Raw genomic sequence first — 11,237 nt, forward strand, 5'->3', positions numbered from 1 at the left:
GCGCAGCTAAGCAACTAGTAAAGTTCAAGTCAGGCATCCCCAACCCTACCACTGCCACTGAAATTGTAAGTTTGCATAGACCATCTCTGTAACTAACAAATCCTAAGAATAAGTCTGTCAACAGAACATCCAACTCCCAAAAGAACGCTCAATAATCTGTATGAGTAGATTAGCAAAACTGCCTAATAAGCACAGGAGCATTATCATTTTAGCCTATGGCAGCATAGGGTAGTGTTTCCAGAATCCCCACTGGCCTTTATAGCCACCAGCACGGCACCCTGATTTCCAGCTATAGCATCAGCCTCCTGAAGTTATAGGCACACTCCTAGATATCTAGCAGTAAATATTTCTAGCTGGAAAGGCAAGGTCTTTGCTTAGTATCAATGCCACAAGTTTATGAACAAGTCACAGATGGACAACAATTACTTGGAGAAGGTGAAGGTATGTCCGTACTTGGAAGCTCAAGTGGCTAACAATCTAAGAACCTAATTACAAGTTATCAAGTAAAATGAGAGTATAGTTCCAGACCAGGTGTTAAAGAGAGGCGGGAGGGTCACCCCATAATGTTAACAGCCGCTGCAAATATTAGGCACTGAATGGGGAATTCACATTTGGGACCCATTGTTACTGCCAGGATACGGTTGTTTACTACCATGGTTTTTTTTTTTTGTTTGTTTTATTGAATTTGAGGAAACTTTCCACTCACAAATGATACCTGATCTAAGCAGGTGGAGCCCGTGACTGGAAAATCATGTAGTAATACTGGGTGCGTTAAGACCACCTGTAATATCACACCGGTAACATTTGTAATTGGGAGAACATATGCAGAAATATCACTTCAAACAACTGCAGAAAGGGTATTTGGTCCAGTACTTGGAATCTGTAGTAGACCGGGCCCCATGACATCAGGAGTAATAGGCCTCAACCCCCACGGTTGGGCCGAGTAGCCTAGGTGTGCCCCATGGCCCTCTCAAAGTGTCTCTGGCAGGCACTGGGCACTGCAGGGGCCCCCTAACAGGGCCCCACAAAGATTTTCAGTGTCTGCATAGCAGACACTGAAAATCGCAACGGGTGCAACTGCATCCTCGCGGCATCCCCGTGGAAGGGGGTTTCCCGCTGGGCGGGCGGGCGGCCTTCTGGCGGTCGCCCGCCAGCCCAGCGGGAAACTCAGAATGACCGCCGCGGTCTTTCGACCGCGGTACGGTCTTCTGGCGGTTCCCGCCAGGCCGGCGGCATCCGCCACCGGCGGGGGTCAGAATGACCCCCTAAGTACTAACAAATGGTCGTACTATCTGTGGATACGTTATTGTTTGGCATAAAACTGTTAGCACGAGATGTGGCTAATTAAGAACACATACTCGAGTTTCCTTTTCAGAAGTATAAAATACTAGAAACATAGACGGCCTATACCATCCTGATAAAAGGACAGTTTTTTGTTTTTCTTAAATGCAGTGAGACAATATTAATGTGTTTGAAAGCGCTACGAATTTTAACCCAACATATTAATTTAAAAACCTATGAATATTGAATAAAGATGGGGTAAAATAAACACTAGTTGAAATATGCCGTAGGAACATAAAATATAGTGGAACAAGAGACGTGATAAACTGACGTTTTATTGAGACTCATAATGTACAAACCGGTGCAATCCGGATAGAGTGGGGTCCATTACTCGAACAAGTATCACATTTAGACGACAAGATTTTTACCAGATTCCCAGCCAACTGGGCTCAAAGCCACAGAGCAGTCTATCCTCAGATGCATGTCTGCTGAAAATTAGGACAGAGGGCAATCCTACATCTCACTTGATACGTTTATAACACTGACCCCCGACACCGAGAAACATTCTTCATAGTAAAGAACACACCCTAAGAATTCCAGGCTTGCAGACAGTAAAGCTCTGCTTATGATTTTTAACGTTACTTTGATTATAATGGCCTCCTCGCTTCATAGATATTCAGAATTGTACTCTGAGCGACAGCAAGAGCTTGGACCTTCTAGCTCTTTGTGGTCTGTAGATATTTACTATCCCAATTGCCAGCAGCAATTAAAGACATTCGTCAACGAGGCTAAGCACGGAGAAACAAAAAGCACTGAATACATTTTCACTTGCTTTACAGACGTGCCCTGTCATCCTACTGTAGGACGTGGCTTGGCAGCTCGGGCTGGACTGTCCCCATTGGGAATAGGGTCAAGACTGATTTGCATATGGCTGGGTCCAAACTATGGTGGCACAGTGAGCAAAAGAATTGATGGACTAAACCCAGATCTCTGACTGGGGGTGAATGTATGATTGGTTCTACATTCCATCCATCGTTTGTGTTTGCTTGCTTTTCTCATCCTACTGTGGTCAGCATGAATCCTAGCCTCCTAGAAGTGTTACAGGCAGGTGCACCATCTACAGTGCCAGGGATCCATTCTACCGTTGGCCAATATGTTTGTTTTCTTTATGATACTAAAGTAGTGAAGTGGGGTAAGGCTGCTATAAAACCTGCCTTGTCTAGTGGCAACTGGCATAAGATTACTGTGTGTTTTGGGAATTAAAAAAAAACTTTGCACTTGTATAGCGCACTACTACTCACCCGTTAGGGTCTCAAGGCGCTGTACTCATACCGCTATGGAACCCCTCCTGGCTTTTCCCGGTGAGGTGCCCACTCCTGAGCACCCACAGGGTGAAGCCAGGCATTCAAGCGCTGTTGGGGCTGTTGTGGAGATTAAGCAAGCTATTGCCCAGAGTTGCAGAGTGGGACCCATTAATTAGATTAGGCACCGATGCGAGAATTATCTGGTCCAAGGGAATTGAGCCCAAGACCTGCCGAAGTGGGACTTGAACCCTAGTCTTGACCCAGATCTCTGCTTCAGGGTCTGCCGCTCTAACCATTGTGCCACACTTCTCCATTTGAGGCAGTTCCTCAGAATGAAGCTGCAATTGCACACACAAGGATGTTCTTTGGCATACCATGGCGTGTTTGGCATGATGGCTACCTCCAGGGCTTTAGAGTGTGTCAAGTACTTCTAGGTCTAATGCAGACTTTGAAAATGGTCTCTGTATTCATGTTCTTAACTTTAAAAGCAAAAAGGCTAATTGATTTCTCTACAAAGACTTTAAAAATCCTTAATACACGGGAGGGGCCCAGACTGCCTGCATGTTTTACCTAATCTTTTTTGCCCCAAGATTTGCTTTTTCCAGATGTTATGATTTTGTATTTTTGTTTCATGTGAATCGAGTTGCCTTCAGGTATGTTCAGTTTGTGGATGGGCGATTACGATGAGGCATTGAGAGTTCTGGGGCCAAAGCTGAAGATAGTGCACTTTTCTCACAGGGCCTGTCCATTAAGGCATTCAGGCTTGGTGCACATACAATCAGTGGGCTCTCTGAAGAGCCCACAAAGCAATGGTCTCATGCACTAATTGTTAATCACGATTCTATGGGAAGGAGGGTGAAGGAGGTAAACACATCGAAATGTTGTCAGGGAAAGAAAATGTACCGTTTAAAGGGTGAGAGTGTGTGATGTGGTGCATTGGAGGCCATGCAAGAAGTACATGCACAAAGAGAGTCAGCGGTGAACAGGAAGGAGATGCAGATGGAAGATTTCAGAAAGATGTGGAGATTAAAAGAGCACAAGTGTCCACTGGAGTGGGACCCTGCAGATCAAAGTAGTGTAATATGGAGAACAGGAGTGATTTAGACTCTGAAGTCCAATACCCCAATCACAGATTCCTAAGCTTTAACTGACAATGATATATATATATTCAGAATGTAAACATTTTCAGTTGAAAATTATTTACAATAAACTCATTATTGGTGTTCATTTAGTCAATACTGCTAACAAACACTGGCAACCCCAATCTTTCTGCTTTTTAGGCATACTCCAGCTGCACATCAGTATACAATAACAAACTCACAGGGAAGCACCAAAATATACTACTGGTCAGTTAGCAGGTGGAATCAAGCATTTGTTTTTAGTTTGTATCCTTTAAGCCATGCCCTTAATCACGCAAGCCTCGCGGAAAGGATTCTTCCTTAAGCTTCTTGGCCATGACCCTCGCGGAGATTCTCACACCTTTTGGATCCCACTGAAAGCACTGGCCTGTGAATCATTTCAGGCGTCACCGGGTTTGCTGTGTACGTTTCGCACTTAACATATGCTTAGTAACTTCTCTACTACATTTTAGTAACTTATTGAAGATTATATATTGCTTGAACGATGTCACTTCCTGTGATGTCACTAGGGTTAAAGTGTGTGGTATTTTCTCTAACCCTGACATTTTGGTGAACTGCCACTGCTGCTGTTCCCCATTAAACGACCATAAACTCTGCAACTACTTAACAGACTTGTAAATTGTAAACATTGCCCAGCACCTTTTTCCATTGGTCACCTAAAAATTTCCTGAACACGTGAATGCCGACTGCCGTTCTTTCGGCATTTTAATGGTGTGGTCTCTGAAGGCCTGAAAAAGTTCCACTAGTCTAAGTGACTTCAAAGCACGTTCTTTGCAAATGTTCAAGCGATTCTTATTTTTCACTTGGAAAATGAAGAGACTGCATTTGCAAGCATCCTGTGAGCCTTTCCTGGTTCAGTTATGGTGTCATTTTACATTTTCCACCGGTAAAGTGTTCGTGTTCCCATGTATGCCTGGAAACGAAACCAACATGCATGTTTCTGCAAACCTAAACCGCTTGATCCTAATTATGCCTTTTCTCTAGAGCCAACATATCTGGGGACGTTGAAAGCCACTGCCAATTTTATATAAGTGCAGGCATTTCAATTATTAAAATGCAGCGATCGTGGCTTATATTCTGCTTATGAGGTATTATTTATGAAATCTAGCGATATGTGAAATACAAGACTACAAACATCCCCTGGCAACTAGAAGCTGCACACATCACAGGACGCCCAGTCGCTTTCAATTTCCATACACATAATATTGGGCGTGGGGCTTCCTCTCTGGCGGGGAGGTAATGAGACACGCTGTTTGCTCGCTCGTGTGGCACAGGCGGACTTAAAACAGGAGAGATCACAGCGAAGTCCTGAGCAGTTTTGTAAACACACACTGGCCGTGTTTATTCTAGAGGTCAGGTGATGAACCTCGTCACGTTGTCTTTGTAGTTAGTTGCCTATATGTTATGTGAGCCAATTAGCTAAGGGTATAGAAGGTTGTAAAATGAGGGGAATATGTATTTACACTCATTTTGCGGTGGCGTGGGAACAGTATGTTGTGTTAAAGAGAGGCGATGGCAGAAAAGAGTTTATCAACACTTTAATATTTTTTTTAAAACACATGATTTACCTTGATGAACTCTGCCTGTGGTGGTTTCGACTGCAGTATTTAATTAAACTCTGCTAACACTAAAGTCCACGACGGACCCACCGTGCCCGAGTCAAAGTTCACCTGTGCTATTCTCCAAGGACGCCCCGCTCCCTCTGCTCCCATCTTCCCAGCTTCAGGGCGCTTCTGGGTTGAGGAGACCCAGCTCTGAAACTGAATGCTCCAAACCTAAACCCCTCAGCCCTCGAGGAGCGCAGCTCCGGGCCTGCAGCACCTGAGACGACATAACAACAGGTGGGAGAGCGGGCTCCGGCCGCCAGACTCACAGCTGCTCCTTTCGCAATGTGCGGGAACATACAGCAAAGATATCGGGGTACAGGGATGTTGGGACCTTCCCCCCTCCACCTGCGGCGCGCCCTGGCTCAGTCCGCCTGCTAACGGGAAGCAGCCCGGGAGAGGAGCCGCTGGCAGGGGCTGGGGAAGGCGTGCAGGGAAGGAAAGTTCCTCCTGTGGAGACAGGTGCCTACCTGTGGGTGCGCGTGGGGGTCCCGTCTCTCCTGCTGATTCCGGGCGGTGTCGGGGTCCAGGCCGTCCGCCTGTGGCGCCGCTTCTCCAAATGCAGGGGGTGGCGGTCGACAGAGCAGCCAGGTCACGCAGCGTTCATTGCGAGCGGGACCTGGAAGAGGCTGCAGCTGGCGCCGCGCTGCTGCTCCTAGGCTGTACTTTCTGTCTGCAGCCCTGAGAATTAAAGGAGCGAGTCCGGATCCGCCAGCACTTACTGCTGAGGCACGCAGAGGGAGCCTCCTGCTGGACGTTGGAGCACACTGCAGCCAGTCCAGCCTCACCTGCTCTGCAAGCCCTTACTTACACAAGGAGAAATGGCACAGTTTGCGCTGAGGTGGTCAAGCCACCCAGGGCCGGCTTTAGCACTGGTGGCGCCCGGTGCAGCAGTCACTGCTTTTAAAGCGCTTGTATGGCTGGCTTTACTAATCCATTCAGCTATCCACATAAAATACAATTCTGTTCTTTGCAGCAGGCATATTAACCCTCTTTTCACTACTTTATGGTGAGTCAAAAGTGCCACTGGACAGAAGGCCAATCTCGCTCTCTAGCAAGACCATTAATCACAAGAGTTATCTTGACATTTTAATTACTTCCTGAAGGTCGGACTTACAAGGAACTTTTAAGCAGGTGCTTTTAAATCGCAAACTTCGTAAGTCAATGCTAAACACAGCGCCACCCCACCGAGGTCAGTGCACCCCGCTATCCAGGTCAGCATCCGGGGGGCCACCCGTCGCACTGCCCCAATGCCAGCCCTAAAGCCACCATTATACATAGGGAGAGCCGAGCCGCGGTATGTCTAGGATACAAAATAAAGCACGAGCCGGGTAGTCTTTAGCATGTTAATGGCCCCCCACACATCAGGTAAAACATGATAGAGGCTCTTTCAAATTTGGAATATTTTTTTAAATGCTTGAATTTCACTTGAGCACAATAAGTGATATCACTGCATTTACTTTTGTTGTAATTACTATTTTTAACACGAACTTCATAACTCCCACCCCGCCCTGATGTTTCTGCCATGAGTGAACTAACGAAATGCTTGTTTGGCACTGCGTACATGGCCGATGTTGTTTTATATGTGGAGCGAAGTTATTGTCGAATAAATCACGCAGAAGTACGGTCTTTATAATGCTCCCACCCTGAACTGAATTCCTACAAGGTGCTGTCAGTTGTGACAATAGGCTCGTTTAAGAAAAAGGTGATTTGCCGAGAATAACACAAATTGATGAAGTTCTGGAAGCTGGGAATTGAGGTCAGGTTTCCTGCTTGTACATTGTGCAGTTAGACATGGGGGATATCACATGCGCTCTCACTTTTACTATCAAATGGTGAATGCTTTTTGTACAATTATCGCATTATTTTCAATAAAATAACATGTTAATTCAATGTTAGTATAAATAAAATGTCAACATATCTCTAAAAAGAAAGTAAAATGTGATGCTTAATAAAAGACAGACTATGTTTATGTTTGTAACCTTCTAGCCCTAGCATCATAAACAGTAAAGAGGGAAACACTCAGCATGGTCACGACAGCAGGGTACAGGCCTTCGCTGAGAAACAGACACATTTTAGGTCAGCTGCTGACAGACAACCACAGCAGAAAGGCTAATTTTAGATGTCAAGCGGTCAGCTGTCCTGTGTTTACAATATTTCGCCTTTTTAAACTGCATTGGAATGAAAAGGGCGGTGCATGAGATCAGTCCTTAATTTGTAAATAAAAACTTGAGGGTGCCCAAAGCATTCCTCTGAAACTCGCGGCTGCTGCAATTAAATGTGCGAGCACAACACAGTGAAAGGGGCTGACATCGGGGGCGGAGCCAAGTGCCGAGGAAGATGGCGGCTCAATTCTAGAGCCGGACAGAACGGAGAGAAGGAAGGGGACTAAACATGCTTTTTCCCCGTCAAACTACATAAAAAAGCCAAAAATAGATCATCAGAACCCCACAGGAAACTACTGAAACTGGAAACTTTAAATAAGACTCGCCTTATCTTCACTTTGATCGAAGTCTGCATGCACAGCCTTTACTGCTGTGGAGTTTATTGACGCTCCCTTTGAAACAAAGATAAGGAAATCGGAGCACCAAGACAGGAGCACCAAGACAAAACGGTATTTCTTTCTTTGCATTCTTCAATAACAATAATGCTTGCCATCTAGCTATCATCGGTTGTGCACTCCACGCTAACCCCATAATGCAAAAAATCTTAAAATATACAGTGCACAGTATACAATAGGGGGAAATGTGGACTTGAACGACGCTCCCTTCAAATCGAAAGTCACGAAAGGAAGGCTCTTCTTAATTTCAGCATCTGCAGTCGACATCTACTTGGGTGATTGTATAAAGGATTCAGTTTTTCCAATTTTTTTTTTTTTTCCTTCATTGATCTCTTCTCCAGAGAAAAAGCGTACTAAGACTGCATTAAAAATCAACAAAGTTGCTTGTTCAGTTTCTACAACTTAAACAATACTACTGTAGTGTAGTAAATCATAAAATCTACATGACGATTAAACTTTGCAAAAATAAAATCCACTCCAGACTCATTATCAACAAATGATATATCGGTTCTTTAATCAAACGTGACACAATGCGTTGCCCAAGCAACCTCGTAATTTTTTTCTCTCTTCCCAGCAGTAATGCTCCGTCAAATATATGGGGCTACACATCAAAAGTACAACTCATATTGAATTTACAAACTAAATCTGGAAAAATCTTGCTCTCTTTTCTCATTGAAGACACTACACAGTGGGCTTTACCTTTTCAAGGCAACTTTGATACCAATCATAAATAAGTTTCTGGAACGTAATAGTTATCACACATGTCAGATCCTAAAGTTGTGCGTCAACTATCATATAGCGCAGCCTTACAAGCTGTACCAGAGATTGCAAACTCACAGCACATAATGGCTGAATCCGCTGCTGCATCTACAATGAATATGGATGCTATCCTGAAAGAACTTCTAGCCATAAGATCGTCCATTTCCTCTTTGGAACACACAGTATCCACTAATACCATGGAAGTCCAAGGACTGAGGAATAAAGTTGTAAAATTCCAGATTAATATGCAATCAACGGATGCTCGCCTCTCGGCTGTTGAAAACCTCATCGACAAGATACCTGACAATAGTCAAGATATTGGATACCTGCAACAAAAAGTGATTGAGTTAGAAGACCGAAGCAGAAGGAATAATCTACGTATCATTGGTCTTCCGGAACAAATAGAAAAGGACAATATTTTGGACTTCTTGACCACTTTTCTTCCAACCTTAACGAAAATTACCTTTTCACAGCCACTTGACTTTCAAAGAGCGCACAGTGTACGTTCACGTGGAATCACATCATCTACGAGACCTAGACATGTTTTGGCATGCTGTTTACATTATCAACAGGCTAGTCAAATCATAATGGCCGCCAAAAAACATGGTCCTTATGAATATGACTCATCCCAGATAATAATTACAGCAGATTTTTCTGCACCTACAAATTTCAAAAGGAAACAATTTCTAAATTTACGTACTAGGTTAAAGAAAAGAGAGATCAAATATGGCCTTTTGGAACCTGCCACCATGATTGTGACTTTTCAAGGGAAAACTAAAGAATATTTTGACCCTCACGATCTAGAATCCTTTTTGAATGACCTTGATGATAAAGACACTGAAATGGAACACAAATCTACCTCAAATACAGACATTATAGAACCCACACCTTCTATCTCTGCAGAGGATACAGATCAAGGTGAATGGATACCTGTGCAGCGACAGTGGACACATGATGGTAAATTTAAGGCATGGAAAAAAAATCACCCAAGAGACAAATCCAGATCTCCCATCAAACCATGAGTAAAGTTCAGTATATTAATCCTAGATGGGTGATTTGCTATATCTATGACGTAGGAAAATATACTCTGTGTCCTAACAATAGTGTTCCCTCTCCTTTTTTCCTCTTCTCTATCTTCCTTTCACAGCTTCCAGGCTTCTATCCCCTGACTAAAGTTCAATCACTCAGTGTACATACTGTCTTATCTATTAAGTTGGACAGTTCAGTAATAAACAACTCTTCTGATAAGTGATACTTTCCTGTTACTACATTTTCAACGAATCCATATTGGGTTAAAGATTCAAATCTCATATAATTACATAACTATAATCCTAATATTCGAATTTTTTTTTCTTCTCTCCTCATATTCTGTTCTCTTAACTTTTCTACTTCTTTTATCCACTTTCATAGATTGGCATTATATATTTCTTTTTTTTTTTTTTTTTTTTTAATATCTTTTGATATCGCTATAATATGTCTTCTAACAAGTTAAAACCTCTGAATGTTGTATCTTTAAATGTTAACGGTTTGACGCACTTTATTAAGAGAAAAAAAATAATTAGTTACCTTGGCCAACAAAAAACAGATATTGCTTTATTACAAGAAACACATCTTACTGAATCAAAAAGTGAGAAACCGCAGAGAGAATGGATAGGTCAAGTAATACACGCCAATATAACTCATAAAAATCCTATGGATACCGCCACACCCATCCGGAAATGTGGAGTGGCTATCCTTTTCAATAAAAACCTACCATATAAAATCTTACAAACCTGGACAGATGATGAAGGCAGATATGCATTCGTTAAAATACGTGTCAGAAACTACCATATGATTATAGGGTCAATATATGCACCTACTGATTCCAAAACGATATTTATTTAAAAAATTACTAGATTACTTTCATCTTTTGGACCCACCAAAGTACTGATTGGTGGAGACTGGAATGTTACAATAGACCCATTTATTGACAAATCTGGTAAACCAGATACCCATCATTCCACCGACAGATATATCCTGAAAGATCTTATGGATGACTTTGCTCTACAAGAACCTTGGCGTTTACTGCATCCGCATGACAGAGACTATACTTTTACATCCTGTGCACACTCCATTCGTTCTAGAATAGATTATTTTTTAACATCACCAACATTGATACAGTCAATTTCACATGCAGGAATTACTCCTTGTAGTATATCTGATCATGATTTAATAGATCTGCACATCAATATTGGACTTACTCAATCACCTAGAACTCATTGGAGATTTAATACTTCAATGTATAAAACACCACAAGCTAAACTAGATCTATGTCAACATGTGGATCAGTTTCTAGATGAGAATAAAGATTCCGTCACAGATGCAAGCGTATTATGGGGTGCAGGCAAGGCTGTCATTAGAGGAATGATTATGAGGGATTCTTATCTACTTAAAAAAAAAATGAACGCAGAGAGGATTTCATTGGAACAAGAAGCTCAATCGCTTACGAAAGATTATAATAAATCAGAATCACCTATCCTTCTAAAAAAATTATTATCAGTTAAGTTTAGACTTAATAATTTATATACCTCTCAAGCTGAAAAATGCTTAT

At 42.7% G+C, this 11,237-nt stretch overlaps 1 protein-coding gene across 5 annotated transcripts in view; it reads right to left on the bottom strand.

Annotated features, from left to right (window-relative positions):
* The window catches only part of EPS8 (EGFR pathway substrate 8, signaling adaptor), a 790,402-nt gene extending 784,360 nt beyond the window's left edge, over positions 1–6,042 (bottom strand). For 2 of the 5 annotated variants that reach the window (XM_069228468.1, XM_069228462.1), the window contains exon 1: positions 5,799–6,036. The gene's annotated coding sequence lies outside the window, so the exon portion shown is untranslated. Of the gene's footprint in view, positions 1–5,798 lie in introns of all 5 variants that reach the window. The other 3 variants (XM_069228470.1, XM_069228469.1, XM_069228471.1) reach the window with 3 other exon arrangements.
* Between the last annotated feature and the right edge of the window lie 5,195 nt (positions 6,043–11,237).

Source organism: Pleurodeles waltl, chromosome 4_1, assembly GCF_031143425.1.
Source record: "Pleurodeles waltl isolate 20211129_DDA chromosome 4_1, aPleWal1.hap1.20221129, whole genome shotgun sequence".
NCBI lineage: Eukaryota > Metazoa > Chordata > Amphibia > Caudata > Salamandridae > Pleurodeles > Pleurodeles waltl.